The 7,681-nt window shown below is 37.0% G+C and overlaps 1 pseudogene; it reads right to left on the reverse strand.

Annotated features, from left to right (window-relative positions):
• Positions 1–4,625: 4,625 nt before the first annotated feature.
• On the reverse strand, positions 4,626–6,064 carry LOC745276 (C-terminal-binding protein 2-like; annotated as a pseudogene).
• Positions 6,065–7,681: the final 1,617 nt, after the last annotated feature.

The raw sequence follows: 7,681 nt of genomic DNA on the forward strand, positions 1-7,681 counted from the left end.
GACTTTTTAAAGACTGAATAATATTTCACTTTGTGTATGTGCCACTTGTTATTAATCTGTTCATTGGTCGAGGGAGATCTGGGTTTCTTTCTGCCTTTTGGCTTGTGTTAATAGTGCTGCAATAAATTTGGGTATGCAAACATCTTTTCCAGACCATGTGTTGCATATTTTAAATACATACCCAGAAGGGGGTTTGCTGGATTATATAATAATCTCATTTTAAATTTTTTGAAGAGCTTTCATACTATTTTAAAAATCAGTTTGAGGGGATAGATTATTGTGACTTTGCTTTGCATTTTTCTAAAAGAGTAATATAGATTATCCTTTTAAATGCCTGGCCATTTGTATGTCTTCCTTGGAGAAATGTCATTTCAAATATTTGCCCATTCTTAATCAAGGTATTAACTTTTTGTTGTTGTTGAGTTTTAGGAGTTTATATATTTTGAAAATTAACACCTACCAAATAGATGATTAGAAAATATTTTTACTCTTTTTGGTTATATGTATGTATGTATGTATGTATGTATGCACATATATAACCCTATACAAGACAGGGTCTTGCTATGTTTTCATGGCTAGTCTCAAACTTTTGGCCTCAAGTGATTGATCTGCCTTGGCCTCCTAAAGTTCTAGAATTATAGGCATGAGCCACCATGCCCAGCTTTCACCCACTTATTAGGTGACATTTATATGTCACTAAATGTTTTCTTTGATGTGTAGAATACTTGAAGCTTAATGTAGTCCCTTTTTTTGTTCTTTTCCTTGTTGCTTATGAATTTGATGTCATACTTAAGCAAAGAGTTTTAAGACTTATGTCATAAACTTTTCCCCTATGTTTACTTCTGAGCATTTTATTAGTTTTTATGTTTAAGTATTGAATCCATTAAAAAAACTTTTCTTTTTATATATGGTACAAAGGAAGCATCCAACTTTTTTTCTCTATAAATATTAAATTTTGAAAATTCTTTGTTAAAGAGAATTTTATTTTTCTATTGTGTGGTCATGGAAAGCTTATGGAAGATTATTTTATCACGTATGCAAGGGTTTATTTCTGGGATGTCTATTCTGTTTCATCATCTATGTATCTGTTTTTGTAGCAGCACCATATTGTTTTTATTTTTGTAGCTTTGTATCGTAATTTTAAATCAGAAAGTGTAATGCCTCTTTGTTCTTTTAAAGGGCCTTTGGTTAGTCACAGTTCCTAAACAACTTTTAGAATTATACACAAAAATTCTGCAAAGAAACATACCATTGGTATTTTGATAAAAATTACATTACAATTTTATATCATCATGAGTAGTACTGACAACTTTTTTTTTTTTTTTTTGGAGATGGAGTTTTAGTCAGTCACTCAGGCTGAAGGGCAGTGGTGTGAGCTGTGCTCACTGCAGGCTCCACGTCCCAGGTTCAAGCAATTCTCTAGTCCCAGCCACCTGAGTAGCTGGGATTACAGTCATGCACCATCACATCAAGCTAACTTTTGTATTTTTAGTAGCGATGGGGTTTTGCAATGTTGGCCAGGCTAGTCTCAAACTTCTGACCTCAAGTGATCCACCCACTTTGGCCTCCCAAAGTCCTGGGATTATAGGCATGAGCCAACGCACCGTCCCTGACATCTTAACAATATTAAGTCACATGACACTTGAGCAGGACTATATGAAAAATTTTGCTTAATTTCCTCTTATTTACATATTTGCCACTTTTTCTTGCTTTTGATTTCTAGTTTCATTTACATTGTGTGACTTCAGTTTTCTTAAATTTAATAAGAAATGTATCCTAGCAGAATGTACAATGTGTGATTGAGAATATTGCATATTTCGCTGCTTTGTATTGGAGAGTTCTGTAAATGCCGTTTAGGTCTATAATGTTCAGGTTTTCCTTTCTTACTGAGATTACATCTGACTATTCTAGTCATTATTGAAAGTGGAGTGTTGAAGTCCGCAATTGTTGTGTTGCTATATATTTCTTGCCTCACTTCTGTCAATATTTGTTTTACTTATTTGAAAGACGAGAATCAGTTGAACCTGGGAGGCTGAGGTTGAAGTGAGCCGATCGCGAGATTGTGCCACTGCCCTCCAGCCTGGGAGACAGAAACTCTGTCTCCAAAAAAAAAAAATAAGAAAGATGTCAGTGTTATTTATAGTAATATAAAAATTTAATGTAATTTTTATCAAAATCCCAATGGTATATTTTTGCAGATTTTTCAAATTATATATATGATTTATAAATTATTGTTATAGATTTCTTGCAAGTTAATCCATCTCACCGTTACATAATACCAATCTGTCTCTTGTTAAAATTTTTGACTTCAAATATATTTTGTTTAATATAATTATGACCACGCCCCTCCAGTTGTAGCTACTCTTTGCATAAAATATATTTTCTTTATACTGTTACTTTCAACTTATTTGAGTCCTTAGAGCTAAAATGACTCTTGTAGAGAGCACATTGCTGGATCTTCTTTGTTCTTAATCCATTAAATCATTTTATTCATTTTCTTTAAGGTATTTAGCTTTTTATATTTGAAGTAATTACTGAAGTTAAATGCAGTTACTATTATTATTTGTAATTGTCTTCTGTGTTTCTTGTAGATGTGTTATTTATCATTTTTTCTCTTACTGCTTTGTTTTTCTTTGTTGATTTTGTAGTGGCAGGATTCAATTTCTTCCTCATTTGCTTTTGCATACCATCTACAGGTTTTTCTTGTAATCATCTTGAGAAATAAAGACTTCATAAAACATCTTAAAGTTATGACAATATATAACAACTATATTTCAATGGAATGCAAAGCTGTACTCTTTATGCCCCCACTTTGTTGTTAATATCACAAAGTATCTTTTCTTATTATCTATGAACACATATTTATGCAGATTTATGCTTCATTTTTTAAATTCCATAGCAATAATGTGAAAGTTTTGTGCACCATCTTTATGGCAGTAGAGATTTCTATACTTGTTTATGTATTTACCTTTAATAGAGAGCTTTCTATTTTCATATGCTTTTATGATGCTGTGCAGCACATATTGTCATTTTTGGACATGATAGACTTTCTTTTACATTTCCTTTAGCACTGTTCTAGTGGTTAGTAACACACTAAACTTTTATTTGTTTTGGAAATGCTTAATTTTTCTTTTCTGAAGTGAAATTATTCCAGTTGAAGGTTTTTGTTTGGAAGTATTTCTTCTTGTTTAATTACCTTGTCATCTAGGGAGTTCTCAGCTACTTTTTAAAAATAACCTCTTTATTACTTTTCTCCTATATTCTTTTTCTAAGACTCCTTTTATAAATACAATGGTCCACTTGATGGTGCGCATTAAGTCCCATTTTTCATTTTTTCTCTATTCTGTTTAAAAAATTTGTTTTCATGACTCAGTGTTTATAAGTACAATGTCATCAACTGTCTAATTTTTTCTGCCTTATTAAGTCTGCTTTTGTGACTGTTGATTAAATTTTTAATATAGTTACTGTGTTCTTCAGAGTCACAATTTTTCTTGGTTTTTAAAAATCTTTTTATTGATATCTCATTTTCTTCACACATCACTTCTCCTAATATTATTTTGTTGTCTATGTTCTGTTTTTGTTCATTAAGAAGTTTTTTCTAACTACATTTTATTGAAAACTGCACTGAATGCTAAATGTCCACCTTTACTATACACAAATACAGTAATAGTAACTCACACTAAAACAAAACATACTTCTGATAGCCATTACTTTTCTGTTTGGGACAATTTTAAAGTTTTTCTTTTGTCACAAAAACAGGAATGTACTTATACAAAGGCTCAAAGTAGGCCATCTTTTTAAACAAAAAGGCAATGATTCACAAAAGACTATGAATACAACATGTAACTAATTGATACAAATCTTATAGGATTTGTTAAAATCAGCCACATCCAATACATCTGAAGTGTTCTTGTATAAAATATCACGTGAAGAAAAGAAGACTTTATCAATATCTTAAAAAGTGGGTTTGCTCATAAGTCTGACAAGTTACCATTAAAAATGTTTCCTGTGACATAAGAAAATGCAATATTATTTTTCTTGAACCCTTTTAGTGCAAGACTTTCCACTCAATAAAATAGCAGAGGATCTGAAACTGAGAAAATATACTTGATTACTAACAGCTTGTGAAACTTAATACTTTTTTTTTTGCATCATCAGAGGCTTTTACTGAACTTACAACCAACTTGCCACTCAATATGCAGTTCAGATGTGAGAGACGTGTCTCTGTATAGGAGCCGGTACTGTCTTCAATCCTATGTGTGCAGGTGTCTACAACAGGCAAACAGTTTACTCCACATTTTCTAGTAATGTAATATTCCTATTAGCAAAAAGCAGTAACCAGTCCCTGTAGACTGAAGAGACTGAAGTCACAGGATGGGGATTTCCTCTTCATGGTTTTTATTTTGATATTTGAACTCTTGATACAACATCTAAGCAGGGTGTTCAGGACCTGCTGTGCCCAAGGGACTGATAAAGGGAAAAGTTCCATTTATTCTTTGTGATTTGATGCACAGATGAAAAACTTAACACACAATAGTAGAAGTTGGTCATTAATAAATCACACCCTAAGTCTTTCAGAGCTTCCGTAAGCAGACGACATCTTCAGTTTTCTAGCTCTTGTAGTTTTAACACTGCAACAACAATGACGCATATGTCCAGAATCAGCTAAAAAGGCCGTCAGATTCTTTTTCTCTTAGATTATCTATTTTTCACTGTCTCTTGTTCCCAAGTGTATCTGAATGATTACCTTCCAGCATTCTCTGCTATTGCTTGTTGGGGTGCTCTCGATTGTCCCCATGTTTGGTGGGCTGTTGGGAGAGGGCCCTTGGGAAGGATGTACCCCTGTCGGAAGGTTGTCAGTCACTGGGATGCCTCCAGGGATGGTGCCTTCCATGGCTGCAGGAAGTAGTCCTGGAGCCACGCCCACCATGCCTGGCAGATATCTGTAGGTAGCACCACTGAGCTCAGGATTAATTGCTTGCTGGTCTATTACTGACCAAAGTGCTGATGTGACAAAGAATTCCTTGTTTACACAGTTTCTTAAACTTCCCAGGATGCGACTTATGATGGCTCAGCGGATCTCAGTGGCAGCTGCCTCCCTCATCTCCAGTGACACCTGCTAGCTGTAGCAGGAAGTGAGAGGAGTGCAGATGAGATTCTGGGCATCTTTCAACAGACCCTGAGCAAAACTGAAGGGCTTCGACTCATTCACGTCGAGGGCTGCCCCTCGTATCCTGCCCTCCTTGAGGGCCTGTGCTCAGGCCTTCTCATCCACGAGGCCACCACGGGCTGCCTTCGCAAGGAATGCTCCCTGCCTCATCTGCTTTATGGTAAAGTCATTGATAAGGTGGTCGTTTTGTTCGTTGAGATTGCAGTGCAAGGAGACGCAGTCACTCTGATACAGCAAATCCTGCTGGTGTAGACCCTATGCATGCCCAGGGACTGCTCGATCCCATCCTGCAAAGGCCTTGGCTCAAACTGCAACCTCCTGCTGCGTGTGACCGAAGCCGATGAGGCCCAGCGTCTCCCCACAAATGCAGGCTGCTCCTGAGGCCACCTCGCTGATCTGCTCCACGCTCTGAACTCGCGTGCCTTCCTGCAGTGCCTGGTACAGCAACCTGTTCCCCCGGTACGGATTGAGGATGTGGCAGATGGTGGAGTCGGCTGTCTCTTCCACGGCTGAGGACGGGACGTTGCACACAGCAATTTCCAGCTTGCCCGCAGCCTTGATGGCCACGTTGTCGTAGCCACTGCCTACCTGCAAGATCACTCTCAGGGCCTTAAACTTTTCCAGGTCCTCCCTGGTGAGGGAGATGGTGTGGTACATCATGGCACCCACAGCTTCGTTTAGAACTTTCTTGTGGGTCTCCTGCGTGGACTGAGCATCACAGAAGGCCACGGTGTCCAGGTCCTTCAGGATGGGCATCACAGTGTAGTCACGGCCATCCAACAGCGCCACCACGGGGTGGGTGTTCAGGGGGACTTTCGTGATCTGGGGGCGAATTCCTTCACAAATTCTGTCCAATCGCTGTCTGTTGACTTAGCGCTTATCCACAGGGGCCATTCTTTAGGGAACTTTGCAACTCTCAGATCAAAAGGCAAAGCAGTACTCTAAGAACTTAGGGGAACTCGCAGGAGTCAGTGTGCATGACTCCACTATGAACCCAATATAAATTTGTTCACAAACTCTATAGTTCACATGATGGGCTGTCCGTCTTTTTAAGGGAATACAGCTTCTTCGGTTCAAAACCATTTAAGGTGATGAAACCCATTTGCTTGCAACTCAGCCACCATCGCGCAGTCAATCAACGAATCTCACCACAACCCCAGGCTGAAGCCGCCTCCATCCCCAGCGATGGTGGACTCCGGGTGCTCCAGACCTGGGGTCGTGGTGAGTTTCTCCCTTGGATTCCCCTGTTCTACAGTAAAGGAAATATCTTTGGAATGTAAAAAGAGAGAGAATAATAGGCATCAACCCAATAGGCAAGAATGAACAGATAACAAAGATGAGAGGTGCAAAGGCCAAGGAGGAAACTTTAAAAATGTGGTGTGGGAAGTTCTGCTTCAATGAAATTGGTTCTGGAAAATCCTAGATTTACTTCTTTTGCTGCCACAGATGGACATTTCCTACCCTATGCTTATTATGCTCGTAAACCTTCTAAGGCTCCTCCTGTCCCTCCACTAACATTCCAGGGCATTCATAGTGAGAGCCAAAGTTCTCCTCTTCTTTCTGTTATTCCCGTGAAAGACTTGTGCTCTTACTGCTTTTCCATTGTTTTTGGGGATCTGGGGAAATCTTCACATTTTGCGAGACTTCTATATTAAGCTATTTTGTAAAAATCTGTGCCTCATGTCAGAAGTTTGTGAGAGTAAAAGTGCAGACATTGAGGGTTGGTTCACATATTTTGGAAACACAAAGAACAAATGTTTCTGCTTCATAATTTTCAGTCCTATGATTTCAAATGTGATCCTGCAAAAAAACAAAACAAAAAAAAAAAAAAACGGAAAAACTTTTATTAGAGCCCAAAGCACCTCAGCACATATGATAAAGTTGAATCTTCTATTTCACTTTGTTTTTTTTTTCCATCTCTGGTAATGTAGGTCAAAAAGTTTATTTTCCTTAGTAGAAATTAACTTAAAAATATGAAGTCCCTATGCCAAGCGCCTCACCTGTAGAATAGTTTATTGTATCTACTCACCTCAAAGAATTTTTAAAGACCTTAATGCCATAGAAAAACTTAGAAACCTGCCAAGAATAGAATAAATTCTTAATTTTTACATTATTTCTTAATGAGTTATTTTATTATTTAATCTTATATAAATCTTAGTGGGACTGTGATCTGTACGTTTTCACTTTTTGATTTTTATGTATCCCAAATTAGCCTATAATTTTAGCTTCAGGGGTTTCAGAATAGCATACTTGAATTTATGTGTTATATAAAAAGTGAATGAGATACTTAGTATGCACCTCACGTTAACAAAATTTTAGTTTGTGTGTCTAAGTTTGCTGCATGGAAAAACTTATCATGAGTGTTTCCATTTACTTCCTCAACATTATCTGAATGATAGTATAATTTATTTCTAATTGCTTGTTATATAGTAGTGTTTCATAGCATATTTTTCAATATTCATGTTGTTCCCATATTTAAAAATGTAAGGCTTTTCTTTACTTAAAAAAAAA

Source organism: Pan troglodytes, chromosome 1 (genome assembly GCF_028858775.2).
Source record: "Pan troglodytes isolate AG18354 chromosome 1, NHGRI_mPanTro3-v2.0_pri, whole genome shotgun sequence".
Taxonomy (NCBI): Eukaryota; Metazoa; Chordata; class Mammalia; order Primates; family Hominidae; genus Pan; species Pan troglodytes.